The sequence below is a fragment of the Oncorhynchus nerka genome, linkage group LG14, assembly GCF_034236695.1.
Source record: "Oncorhynchus nerka isolate Pitt River linkage group LG14, Oner_Uvic_2.0, whole genome shotgun sequence".
NCBI classification, from domain to species: Eukaryota; Metazoa; Chordata; class Actinopteri; order Salmoniformes; family Salmonidae; genus Oncorhynchus; species Oncorhynchus nerka.
In genome coordinates, this window is record NC_088409.1 from 78,337,670 (window position 1) to 78,352,272 (window position 14,603).

Consider the following 14,603-nt stretch of genomic DNA (forward strand, 5'->3'; position numbering starts at 1 on the left):
GCCACACAAAGCACTAGTCGCTTATTTGAACATGGAAAAATATTACACATATCTCAACCAAAGAACAGTTTAAGTGATCTTGGCAAAAGAGAAACATTCCTAGCCTCCATTAGAGCTGTGTTTGCCAAAACCACAAAACTCAAGGAAGATATTTTTGCCAAAGAGCCACTCTCAACATACTGCAGAAGGCAGGCAGGAGCACATTCCCAAAATCTGAGTTTTATTACGATTTTTCTGCCTCAGGGGTGCTACGCGGACAGAGGGCTGTTGCGGTGACCGTATTACCGCTACACCGGCATTCACGAGTCACGAAGACAGTCAAATTCCACATGACCGTTTAGTCACTGTAATTAGGCTTCTCCAAGCTCTGATGCTGCTGATGGTCATTAGTAGCCTACCAAACTTGCTTACTACCTGGTACTCAGCACTCTATTGTCCCTCTAATCACTCTGACATCAAAGCAAATGTTTTCAATATTCTAATCAAACACTTCATGAGAGCCAATAAGCTCATGTTCGCAACATTTCTATAGGCTATGCAATTGCAGGACAAAACAAAGTGATGGCCTCTATTAAAAAGAGGAGGATCAGATTTCTACAGGCTAGGCCTACTATATCTATTTCTCAACTTTCCTAATATTAAACACATTGCTCATATTTACAACAGAAGTATAAAAATAAACCAAGGGGAAAAGAGTACATAGATGACATGTATCTATTTAAGTACATAGATGACATGTATTTTTTCCCGCTGCCCCTGTTTCGATACAGATGCAAGATAATGGTCCATTCTAGATCAAAACAAATGTCACACCCATATTATTTAGTATATTTAAAGACAAAATTAAATGAAGACTAGTCTGATGGGTGACAATATTATCCGATCACTTGTGAATTATATATTATCACTTGAATGATGCACAGCATAAAAAACAATGCCTTTTTTGTGAATTGTTCAAATCATAGTCACACAATTCATGTAGCCTAGCCCATAGGTCTATATGTTTGAATAAAGTTTGTATAACTAAAGTGGCCAAATTAATTTTAAAACGTTATCACATTAATCTGATTTACAAGGGGTATAGAGCCTAACTGGCATTTATAAGCAGCGTGTGAGTTTCAAGTTTGGGGAAGATCATTTTCACCATAAATATGCACCTTTTATAGTAAAAGCATTACATGCATAATTGCATTTGCGGTCACTTTTGATAATGGTGTTTTCCGCTAATGGAACATTCACACTTATAATCTACTACCATGTGCACATTGCTGTGCTTATAATGTGAAGAAATAGCATAATAGTTTATCAACATTTTGGGCTCCCGAGTGGCGCAGCGGTATTATGCACTGCATCTCAGTGCCAGAGGCATCACTACAGTCCCTGATTTGAATCCAAGCTGCATCACATCCGGCTGTGATTGGGAGTCCCATAGGGCGGCGTACATTTGGCCCAGTGTCGTCCAGGTTAGGCTTTGGCTGCGGTAGAACGTCATTGTAAATAAGAATTTGTTCTTAACTGACTTGCCTAGTTAAATAAAAAAAAGCTAAAATGTTCTGATCTGTTGCGTCGGCCACATTGCATTAATTTTTGGGGGATGCTAGTGGTTGTATTAATTTGTGATCTATCGTATCCCACAACTGCTCCAGACTATGTTTGGACCATTTATTTCTCACTATATATGGAATATTTATTTCTCACAGTTTTAGAATAGGTTGACTTTTGTACTATGGGGACAGTGGTTTGACATAGGCTAGTGCTTTTGTTGTTTGTTAGGCCAACTCATCTTGTTGGCTGATGAAAAGTAAATGTGGACAGTTTTTCCAATATCTTCAATATGCACCTCGGAATTGGATAAGGACACGCACAGTTCCGTCCCCGATGCGTCTGCCTTAACTTGTAGCCTGTGAGAAAGACCGTGAGAAAGATCACGAGACGGATTGTGCTGCACACTCAGGGAGAAGGGCACAACGCAGCACTCCGGGCCACAAAAGGCATGGATTTTGTTAGGGTGCATTAGGGCCACAAAGGGCATGCAGCCATGAAATTCGAGACATTATCAAGTGCTTGTCAAATTGTGAATGAGAGACTGTTGGAGTGTGTACAGCCTGCGCAAAAAACAAAGCAGAGCTCATGCCATTCAAGCGACATTTTTCAAATCATCATTAGTGGCATCATATAGCCTTACAACGTATTAAAAATCCAAACATATAGCCCAACGTTTGTATAACAACTAAAGTTACATTAATAACTAAATTTGTCACGACTTCCACCGGAGTTGTGTTTATACTGGTGTTTTCTTGAATTAAATACCTTGTCCACGCATCTCAGCTCTCCTGCGCCTGACTTCTTTCACCAGTTACCCACAGCCTTGACAAAATTAAGCATAGGAGTACCTATTTTTATTTATTTTACCTTTATTTAACTAGGCAAGTCAGTTAAGAACAAATTCTTATTTTCAATGACAGCCTAGGAACAGTGGGTTAACTGCCTGTTCAGGGGCAGAACGACAGATTTGTACCTTGTCAGCTCGGGGGTTTGAACTTGCAACCTTCCAGTTACTAGTCCAACACTCTAACCACTAGGCTACCCTGCCGCCCCCATTTATTTATTAACCGTTCAACACAGAATAGCCGCATGTACGCACTCCCTCAAATCGTTTGTAGAAAAAATATATAATTTATTCAGCTTTGTTCAATTGTATTCTTCATACTATAAAATAATGCCTTAGAATTATAAGCAAATCTTGTCTACTAAATGAACGAGTGTAGCCCACAGCCATTTGGCATAAACCACATCAGGACCTAACAAAATGACAACTTAGAATATGCTATTCTTTTCTTCTGAAATAGACTATACATTTTCTTCATATCATGCTTCTTAAGACTCGTCTAAAATAAATAATGGATTTATTGAGAAGGTGTAGGCTATATTACATGGATTTATTAGCCTACAATCCATTTTAAAGTCTATGTGTGGAAGGCAGAAGATGCTAAATGTGTTTGTTAATTAACGGTCAATTAATGTGAGAACGACAGTTATTTCCTTGACAATCACCAGCTGACGAAATTTCGTGACCGCCACAGCCCTATGCGGACCACCCTCTCCATGGTGTAGCATAGAATCAAACAGCCTAAGGCTTTATCCCCAAATTATGTAGGCTTAAACTATATTTCAGCCTCTGTTTCATGTGTGTAAATCACAGTCAATGTAAGCCAAAACCCAAATTGACTTAAACCTACCCCTACCTGAGTGATAGCAGATATTTTGAATGTGAACTAACTGTTTAGACTAACTGTTGTTCCAGTGAGGGATGGGGGCGCTCAAAATGGGCTGAATGCACACAGTCCCACTCTGGTAGTCAATGGGGTGAAACTTCCAGTTCTATCTGACATTCCCAGAGTTCCCAGCAGCAGGAGACCCCATACATCTAAACAAGCCTCTAACAAGGGGCCAGATTCTTGCCCCCCAAAAACCAGGAAGCAAGGTTTTTTCAGGACCAGCTATAAAATGGTCTGGAGGATAACCATAGGCAGAAAATAGAAATAACTCATATGTTCCTCCTTGTAGGAGAAAATGACCAGACAACAAGCATAATGGACATACTCTAGCAATGTGAATATACTACACAATACATATAAGCTTTATTCACTTCTAATAACGGGCTTGGCAGCTACAACCACATGCACAGTTAAAAATATACTGCCAATTGCAACACTTTACATCAGTCCCCCTTTAAAGGAGGTAGGCTACTAAAAGGTTGGGATATGTAAGCTGTCTTAAAGACAGTTCATTATTAAATCATTAATGAGAAGATGTCTTGTTTGAAAATGATTATTAATAATGATATAGTCACATATAAAGTTTGCTCACTTTTTGGCATCATGTCAGCAAAAAATGCCATAGAATCAAAGTTGCATGAAGCTCCCAAACCGCTTCATTATCAGCTGACATATTTCCTACACTTTCGTGGTTATAACCAATCTTGCTTGTTGCTACAGATGTTTACACTGTTTTCTTCCCACCACCGCGGGGATTCTATGGGCACATCATTTCGCCACTTACATCAAGGCTTTATGTTACAACAATGAAATGCCCGCTGAAATACCAGGCACTCTCCACTACGCTAGCGAGTGAGGTGTCATCGTTCCCCATTCACTCAATGGACAGGGGAGAACAAAAAGCGAGACAACTACTAGCTAGCCAGCTAGCTGATGTCACATTGGGAAATATACTATTTTACAGGCCATTGTTATTTACTACAACTGTAAAGTATTTTCCTCTAAACCCGACTGTAACAGAAAAGCCCTGGCTACAATACTCCATTGACAAAAATGTTATTTTGAAACTACCAATACGCCTTTAGTTAGCTTGGACGATTACCTGGCATCCCAAGCCTCTGTTCTTTGCCAACATTAATTATGGTGTAGCTATCAGCTACGTTAGCTAGCTGCTACAGCACTGGGGAAATGTTTTGGTATTTCGGAGACCTCTATTCATAGCTATCTTGCTAAGCCATTCTGCTTTCAATGTTTAGCTCAAATTGGTGCATCGATTCCATCTTCATGAAATGATGGGTGACTCACCGTTTTCAGTGTGTTCTTCCTCTGTGTCGGTGGTTTGACACTAGTGTGTTCGAATCCGAGGCAATTGCGTTGATGGGATTGCAGCTCGTGCTAGAAAGCAGCTGCGTTGACTGTTTATGATTAGCTAGATAGCTGGTTACAGCATGCATGCAACATCACTGAAAATCTATCGAATAGTGATTCCTGCTGGCCAGTTGGGTTTATTGCAAGTTGGACAGGATGAACTATATATGGAAGATTAGATTATGACTTTATGATGATAGATTTCTATTGGTTGCTGTTGCATTTGATATTTTCTGGGGAAAGTATTAATACATACACAGTTAATAACCTAGGAGTGACTGGTTTGTTTATTTGGGATTCATTCAAATAAGCACTATTAGGCACCATTTCGAACCAGGTTACTAATACTTTTATCACCGACCCTATCTTTTTGGGGGCCCTAAGCAGAATCCGGTTTAGGGTCCTCCTCACAGTTTGTGGGAAGACCCTGAACATTGGGGGCCCAAAGCAGAATCCGGTTTAGGGTCCTCCTCACAGTTTGTGGGGAGACCCTGAACATTGGGGGCCCAAAGCAGAATCCGGTTTAGGGTCCTCCTCACAGTTTGTGGGGAGACCCTGAACATTGGGGGCCCAAAGCAGAATCCGGTTTAGGGTCCTCCTCACAGTTTGTGGGGAGACCCTGAACATTGGGGGGGCCTAAGCAGTTGTTTATTTTGCTAATAGCCCAGGCTGCCTTTGTGGTGTCGGTTTACCTTAGTGGAAATTCACACCACACCTTCACTCATGCGCAGTGAACTGTTTGCCTACACGTCTGGTTGCTGCATCAACTGTGAGCCTAAAAGGTGGAAACATTATGCATGGTAAAGTCATAAACTATAAGGTATAACAAACTTTATTAAATAGTAGGCCTAGGCTTCTTTGAACTGCAAACTGCTGGATATAAATGTGCCAGACAGTTACTCCGTTACTGGTAAGGCAGCGTTGCTAAGGGAAATAGCTCTTTGTGTGATGCTGTAACTTGACCTACGTGAAAGAGAGGACCCTTGGATTCTGTAGACTCACAAAGGAGTTTCAAACAAGCTGAAGTTTAGTTTTGGACAACAATTTCCTAAATTGTCTAGTAAATGTCATTGTCATAGATTTTAAAAAATAGGAAGGAAAACTCATTTTTGCATTTTGTATGTTCGATGGTAGATTGAGTTTCAATAGTGGAACTGCCTTGTTCACCCAAAGATGGTTTGACACTTCCTCAGGACAGATACCCCAGGCACCCTTTAACTCAGTAGAGGCGCCTGGCCATAATGCTGTCTTCACCCCTCTCACGAGCCCCAGAGTCCCACTACCCCCAGGCTTTATGCCCTCTGTGGTGGAGACATCAGAATTAGCTAAGTAACATAGATAATTAAGATGTCTTATCTACAGAATATGCCTATATGATTGAACTGTTGAAACTCTTTGTTATTAGAATGTCTCTATTCGCACTCTGATGTTGGCAGCTGCACTTCCTCCCTCAAATGGGCCTCAGCCACCTTGGGTCCAGAGAGGGGAGAAGTCAGGCTTATCTATCACATGTCCCTGTTGCTATGCAGAATATCTGCAAGGAGTATGGCAAAGGAGGTCAGAAGGAAACATTGTTTCCATATGCGAACTGTGTGTCTTTATTGCAAACCATGTGAAGGGATGCGTGAGTAATGGGGAACCAATCACTTGTCTCCACAATGTCTGAGCATCAATCAACTCCTCCTAGGGGGAGATTGTTCTCTCCCCTAGCTCAAGGTGGAAACTAAGTAACAACAAATGTCCAAAGTTCTTAGTACTGAACAAAACAACAAGTTCCTTGTATTTGGAGCCTAAGGTCTGGCACTGGATGTGGGGGTTAGTGTCTGGAACCATTGTGTGTCATCTCTGAGATTGCACCTATCCTGACCTATCCTGAGATAGTATATAACTCAGGCTCACTCCACTCAGTGAGTACTCACTCCATTCATTTGTGTTTGATGTGACCTGCTCCCTTATTAATAAGTGAATAAAGATTTAGTTTAAGTATAACTCTGACTTGTGTGATAAGTTTGGTTGCTCCTGAAGATCTGGGTAAACTGTGCCCAGGGGAGCCCCAAATTGGAATCTCAGGGGAGCCGCACACCTGAAGGAGCAGCTGGACTGCATAAGATCTGAGAGAAAGCGGACACGGGTGGATACCAGATTCCGAACATAGTATTGAGAGAGGGGAGCAAGATGTTCCACCAATATCCTGATCGGTGATTGACCTTGTCTCTCCTCATTATTGAAAAGGAGGTGAGGGAACCACACAAAGTCAAGTTTTTAAGAAAAGCCTCTGTTACGTAGGCTCCGAGTGTGGTCCTGTGTGAGGCGGCACCTTGGAGGCGTAAGCAGGGCCGAGTCAGAGGAGAGTAATCTGAGGATTTGCAGACTCAACGATACTCTGTCACTGCTCGGTTGCGGGCGACCTAGAGCTGTCCTGACACTGAATTGATTACAGTGGGGATTGGTGCGGTCTGTAGGTGCGAGGGGCCAGGGTGACTGTGGGTTCTGTGGGAAGCATGGTACCTGGTGAAGTCCCATTGGATGAGGGACCGCTGTCTGAAGGAGGTATTTACGTGTCTAAGTTACTGATTGATCCCCAGAAGTGGTTAAATCCATTTATTTTAAATGTGCTAGCCAGGTATGCCCTGGGTTACGATAGTTAGATGTTATTGTGAGTGTTTTGTTATTCCGGGCACTTCACCTGAGGTGGAGGTTAAAATATATGAGGTAAGATTGGATTTTTGGGACCGTGTTACACAATTAGATAGAAGACACAGTACTCTGTAGGTAGTTTTGTACATTTGGATAGACATAAGAAAATCTATACAACAGTAATCGCAGTACGCAATATCCTCGTGTGGAGATAATACCCCGTTCTGGGGCCACTAATTAGGCATTATTTTAATGAAGATATGAATTACATATGGATAAAATATAAAATCATAAACAGTGTTAACTGGTTTTCTTTGTTTGTCTACCCCTGTGGTGTGTCTGTGTTATCTTTGAGTGTGTGTGGACAAAGAACCAGGCATTCCAGACCCTCCTACAGGAGCCTTGAAGGTCACGGTAGATAAGTGGGGAAGGGATATTATGGCATAGAGAGGGTGGGTTTCCTTTGACAGGGACACTAAGTGTGATGCTGTTAGACAAGGTAAGACAGAAATTGGTAGAGAAAGAAGGTAAACTAGGGAAAATGGATCAAATAGACAGGGTAAAATTCAGGAAATGGGAAATGGAAGCTGACAAACAAAAGGAGAAACAGGACCCATTTCAGGGAAAGTACCGTCAGAATATGGTATTTCAGACTGAGGAAGAAGAAAAGAAGGGAAAATATGAAACAGTCAGAAAGAATAGGAAAGATGATGATGACAGAGACTGTCCCCCTCCCTATGCTACTCCTCAAACTCTCTATCCAATGTTGCCGAATCTGCCACCTCCTCTGCCGCCTCCAGTTGAACCGCCGGATGCCAGACCACTGCAACCTGCTGCCCCACCCCATGTCTCTCCCAACACCCCGGTGATTGATCATCTGGCGTGGAGGGTGACTGAAGTCCTGACAGGGTCTGGGGTGACCCCAGCCCGTCCCACTGAAGACGCAGTGGGGGAAGCACGCCAAAAGGGAACGAAGACCAATCCATTTCTCAAGGCTCCTCCACCCAGCTCCAGTGAGGAAAGTGAGGACGGAGGGGCACCCCTGCTGACTCTCCTGCTGAAGGACCATCTACGGGCCAGGATGGAGAGGTGTGCCTCTACCCTCTCCCTGTACAACCCAGCATCAGGCCTACATCAACAATATCCTCTAATGGCCTGTCCCAACCCTCAGCCTTGACCTGACAATGCCAATGACGCTGCCGCCACAGCCTGGAATCCAATTGTGAATGTCCAGAGGACGTAAAGACATTATGAAATCAAAGACATTGTAGAAGACCTACCAGACCCAAGTAAGGATGCTGTGAAATATTCAGCAGAGATGAGGGTATTGGTGGGTCAGTACAAACCGAGATAGCCCATATCTGTAAAAAATAAACTGGGACTCGGTGCTACGGTGGGGGCAGGACGTGGGGTGCTACAACTGTAGGAAGCTGGCAGAAGTGCTACAACTGTAGCTACAACTATAGGAAGCTGGGTCATTTTGCGGCTGACTGCTCTGAGCCACAGAAGAGCAAAGGCTGGGCAGACTGAGAAAGGGGCCCCAAAGGGGGACCCCAGAGGAGAGGGAAGTGGAGCACCTCAAACCAAATCAAATCAAATGTATTTATGTAGCCCTTCGTACATCAGCTGATATCTCAAAGTGCTGTACAGAAACCCAGCCTAAAACCCCAAACAGCAAGCAATGCAGGTGTAGAAGCACCGTGGCTAGGAAAAACTCACTAAGAAAGGCCAAAACCTAGGAAGAAACCTAGAGAGGAACCAGGCTATGTGGCGTGGCCAGTGGTGGAGATTATAACAGAACATGGCCAAGATGTTCAAATGTTCATAAATGACCAGCATGGTCAAATAATAATAATCACAGGCAGAACAGTTGAAACTAGAGCAGCAGCACGGCCAGGTGGACTGGGGACACCAAGGAGTCATCATGTCAGGTAGTCCTGAGGCATGGTCCTAGGGCTCAGGTCCTCTGAGAGAGAGAAAGAAAGAGAGGAAGAGAGAATTAGAGAGAGCATACTTAAATTCACACAGGACACCGGGTAGGACAGGAGAAGTACTCCAGATATAACAAACTAACCCTAGCCCCCCGACACATAAACTACTGCAGCATAAATACTGGAGGCTGAGACAGAAGGGGTCAGGAGACACTGTGGCCCCATCCGATGACACCCCAGGACAGGGCCAAACAGGAAGGATATAACCCTACCCACTTTGCCAAAGCACAGCCCCCACACCACTAGAGGGATATCTTCAACCACCAACTTACCATCCTGAGACAAGGCCGAGTATAGCCCACAAAGATCTCCGCCACGGCACAACCCAAGGGGGGCGCCAACCCAGACAGGAAGATCACATCAGTGACTCAACCCACTCAAGTGACGCACATTGAGTCCCCCACAATTTCTTTCAAACGCATTGGCACAAATTTTGGAGGGTTTCATTCCCGCGGAGGGGAGCACTCTAATATAGTATGTTGATGACTTGTTATTTTGCTCTGAAACTCTTGAGGTGTATGAAACTGATACTTGAGCTCTTTTGATCTTTCTGGCAGAGAATGGCCACAAAGTATCAAAAACAACAAAAAAATACAACAATTAAAATTTAATTTAATTCAATTTAAATTTTAAAAAATGTTTTATATATATATATTAAAATTAAAAGTTGCAACTTCTCTCCCAAACTGTAAAGTATTTTGGGAAATTATATCACTCCCAATGGCAGACAGCTGGGTCCAGAGAGAGTACAAGCTATTCTCTCTGTCCCATAGCCTGTTACCAAATGACACATGATGTCACAAACTGGTATGACAGGGTACTGTAGGGCGTGGCTGCCTGACTATGCCGAGGTTGTCCAGCCTCTCTTAGATCTCATTTACGGTCACAAGATGGCTATGAATGATAAGATAAAATGAACCCCTGAATGACTGACTGCCCTGACGCAACTGAAACTTACTCATGACTACTTCTCCATGTCTGGGTCTCCCTGTGCACATTCTAAACCCTTTCAATCTGTTTGCGGTGTGTGTAAGAAGAATGGGTTTATGTCTTCTGTGTTGACTCAGGACCATGGGTGGGAAACAGAGACCAGCGGGTTACTATTCTAAGCAATTGGATTGCGTGGCGAGAGTGCCTGGTGTGTTGTTTGACAGCGGTTGCTGCAGCTACCGAGGCTGTACTGGCGTATGCTGACATCATTGCTATGTGTGAACTAACTGTGCATGTACCAGACGCTGTTTATGCTCTCTTCTCACAGGCCAAGACTGCTCATCTGACTCCAGCAAGGCACTATCAGAATGTGCTTCTAACCATGTCTCATGTGACTCTGAAAAGGTGCACTGTGCTAAATCAAGCTACATTGTTACAAACTAAGAACAGGAGAAACCCACGACTGCACAGCGCTGGTGGAGCTTGTATCTAAACCAGATTTGACTGATGTCCCTTTGCAGAATGCTGAATTGGAAATCTTTGTAGATGGCTCCGCTCAGAGGTCTGAGAAAGGAGAACCACTTGTTGCATATGCTGTAACAACAGCGGCAACCACACTTGAAAGTGCTAAATTGCCACCACATCTCTCAGCGCAGGCTGTAGAACGTTTTGCAATCACAAAAGCTTGTATAGTGGCGAAGGATAAGTCAGTTACTACCTACACTGATAGCCGCTATGCATTTGGGGTAGTACATGATTTTGTTACATTGGGAAACAGCGTGGGTTCCTCACGTTCTCTGGGAAAACTATTTCTCACTGGAAACTTGTTGATAACCTATTGAAAGGTATTCTTCTCCCTTCTGAAATAGCTGTATGTAAATGTTTGGCTCATACTAACTCTCCAAGGACAACATAATGGCTGATTTGGCAGCCAAAGCAGCAGCTGTGTCTACTGATTCTCCTGTGTTGCAGATGGGTTCACATCATATTATGAATCTCTTCTCCCCCAATGACATTTCAGACTTGCGAACTTCTCTAGGTCCTGTCGAGCTGAGGAAGTGGAAGAGGCTGTGTACATATGACAATGTGCAGAAACTGTGGTTGGGCCCGGCTGGGCTGCCAACTCTGCCACGTTCTTGTTTTCCCTACCTTGCTAAGTTAGTGCATGGCCAGTACCAGTACCATGTGTCAAAAGTGGGGAGTGGTAGATTTACCTGGTAGAGTAATTATTAAAGACAGAGGTATAGTAGAGACAGAGTATAGTAGAGATTGTAAAATGGAAAGTCAGGTATTTGAGAGGAAGAGATATGTAGTTAATAGAAAGTAACAAAGAAAGTGGGAAATAAAGGAAATTAGAATTTCATTGGAAAGTAAAATTGAAAGTATAAATTCATATTTTGAATTGTTTGAACATTATGATGGTGAAACTCATGGCAGGAACTGGCCTCCCCTGGGTCACGGTAATGCCACTCGCATTGATGTACATGAGGGGGCGGGCACACATAACTACTGGGTTGGCCCCCCATGAGATTTTGACCCCTTTCCTACAGAACAAGCTGAACCTGAGGGGCTGCAACGATGACATGGTAAGTTATTGTACTGCTCTAAACAATGTTCTGAAGACTATTTTCCCCAGGGTGAAAGCGGCTCTGCCCCAGCCTCTGGTGGGGATCCTGCACAAACTGCAACCAGGTGACTGACTGGTGGTGAGACCTGAGACGAAGGCATTGGAACCACCAGAGGTGGCCTGGACCATACCAGGTGTTGCTGTTCGCATAGCTAATAGGTCTACTTGAATCCATGCCAGCCACTGCAGGAAGGTGCCATACTGCCCACCAGACCCTGAGGATGGCGGATCCGAGACTACACCCCTCAGGCTCCTGTGATGATCCCTGCCCCACCTGGCTTAGGACAGGCAATCATGGCCGAGGGGTGCAATAATGATTCCCACCCAGCAAACACGAGCCCCGGTGTCCCTCTATCCCCAGGCCTCTACCCCGCACCCATGATTCCCAGAGTACCTCTAACCCCAGGCTTTGTGCCCCCTAGGGATCCTGTGATGATGCCTGCCCCTCTCAGACCACAAGCCTGCCCTCCAGGACTGGAAAACCTGACTAAATTGATCAGCTCCTCATCCATCAGAAAGTAAATCTGGCTAAAGTGGTTCTGGGCTGGGAGGTGAAACATAACTACATTGTAAAGAACAGTGTCTGGAAGCAAGTGTTTGCTGTAGCAGAGAAGGAATGCTGCACTCTACAGTTCTGGGCCGAGACCGATCTTTCACCCTTCACATCCAGGACAACCTGGGAGAGGAAGTGATGACCCTGATACGGCCTTTGAGGTGCGACTGCTGCTGCTTCGCCTGCAAGAGCTGGAGGTTCTGTCCCCCTGGTAGCCCCATAGGCTATGTGGTGCAGGAGTGGCACCCTTACCTGCCCAAACTCACTGTGCAGAACAAGAGGAGACAGCCCCAGCTTAAGATCCATGGGCCAAATGTTGTTTGTCATTGCAGTTCAGATGTCAACTTTGATGTGAAGTCTCTGGATGAGACAGTGGTGGTGGGGCAGATCAGTAAGCAGTGGGTTGGATTCCTGCGAGAAGTCTTCATAGATGCAGATAACTTTGGAATCTCCTTCCCTATGGAACTGGATGTGAAGGTAAAGGCAGTGTTGCTGGGAGCCTGCTTCTAAATCGACTTCATGTACCTTGAGAGAGGTAGAAGAGGTGGATTACATTCCTAACCCACTGAACATTTTCTGCCCACTGAACAACACTAGGATTGAAATTAAACAAAACCAGTGTGAATTTAGGACTTCCATCCATTGATGCTCAACGTAAAGTATGTTGAAATGTGACGTTAATAGAATGTTAAAGGCCTAATCTGGGATATCACCTGCTGCATTTATTCAGTGAAAAGAGTTTAGTATGTTTAGTATTTCCAACCTAGCCTACAGCAAGGATTTTTTTAAGAGCTCTGGATGCGTTTCCTTAGTAACCTCACTAGCTTGTCTGTACATTCTCCCGTCAACATGCACAGATAGATGTTTTAACACATAGCTACAGTTCGAGTAGTTTCCTGATGAAAATGAATAGGCTGAATGACTGATGTATCAGTTTAACGATCTACTGACATGTGACCCGATACTCTTCACTTCCGTAGGCTATGTGGGTGTAGAAAGGTGCTTTGGTGCGCTCCAACACAAGTGCGTCCGAAGGCTTGATTTTTGTTCCCTCTACGAATGCACGCAGCAAGAACTTGTCTATGGTATGCTCGCGTTTCTGAGGAACGAAACAGCGCTCGCTATCGAATCCCAAGGCTAGCACCTACCTGGCTGTCGCGAATAGAATTCACTGCCCATCAGTGACGTGAAAAGACCTTTTGAGGGCCATGTACTCAAACAAAAAAAGGGCACACCCAAAAAATGTGTCCCGCAACCACGGTCACAGACTCGCTTTATTACAACAAGAGGAGACAGCAGCACAATCTGATTAGTAAAGTATTTTGCAAAACTATTTTAAACTGGAATAATTGCTACACTTATTACCAATGAACAACACAATTCCAGTTAAAAAAGAAGAGTGTAAGAAATACTGTACATATATGTAGGATCTTCATTTGTTCACCCTGTTGCAGGAGTACTTTTCTGAAATGCATGAAATGTAAAACTTGTAGTGTATTTGAGGTGTCATGTATGCACCTGGAGTGCCTGAGGGTCGCACTGTTACTAATTCCTACTTGACCATCTGTACTTGCATTTGACCCATGACATCTGATACATTTTGTTATTCTACCCAAATCCCTGCCTCAGTGTGCTAATATATTAGATGGTGTCAGAAGTTAAAAAGTAATACAAGGAAAGCTCAACATTCCGAAATATCAAACAAATGAGACCGCCAACTACTCTGAACCTAGAGGGAAATGTAGCCGAAAATTGGAGTGTGGATCCAGAAATTCAACCTTTATATCAATGCCAGTGGCATCTCCAAGAAATCCGGAAAAGTTAAATGTGCCACATTCCTGCACGTAGCCGGAGATGATGCAATCAAGCAATCAAGGTATTAAATACTTTTGATTTGGATGATGATGTAGAGGACTTGGATGTATTAAAATAGCTTTTCCAAACGTATTGTGAGCCAAGAAAAATGTGGCTAGTGAATGTCAATGAGAAAAATACTGAGAATTAGCTGTGGCCAGAAACACTGAAAATAAACAGCCACAAAGTTACTTTTAAGCTGGATACAGGAGCTGAGTGTAATGTCTCGTCCATGCGAGACTTGAAAACACTGACAGTGAATGTGAGTGGTGATTCCATGCAAAAATCCAACTGCTAGTGACGTTTTGAGGCCACCAGATGGAGCCAAAGGGCAAGAAAACACTCAAACGTCAATACAAAGAGAA

General features: G+C 43.7%; 1 protein-coding gene and 1 pseudogene across 2 annotated transcripts in view; one reads left to right on the forward strand and one right to left on the reverse strand.

The window, feature by feature from the left end:
* LOC115141926 (unconventional myosin-XVIIIa-like) overlaps positions 1 to 4,848 on the reverse strand; it is a 185,565-nt gene extending 180,717 nt beyond the window's left edge. For both annotated transcript variants that reach the window (XM_065000454.1, XM_065000449.1), the window contains exon 1: positions 4,584 to 4,848. The gene's annotated coding sequence lies outside the window, so the exon portion shown is untranslated. The remainder of the gene's footprint in view (positions 1 to 4,583) is intronic.
* Positions 4,849 to 10,130: 5,282 nt separating this feature from the next.
* LOC115141930 (phospholipid scramblase 1-like) lies at positions 10,131 to 14,312 on the forward strand (annotated as a pseudogene).
* The last annotated feature ends 291 nt before the right edge of the window (positions 14,313 to 14,603 follow it).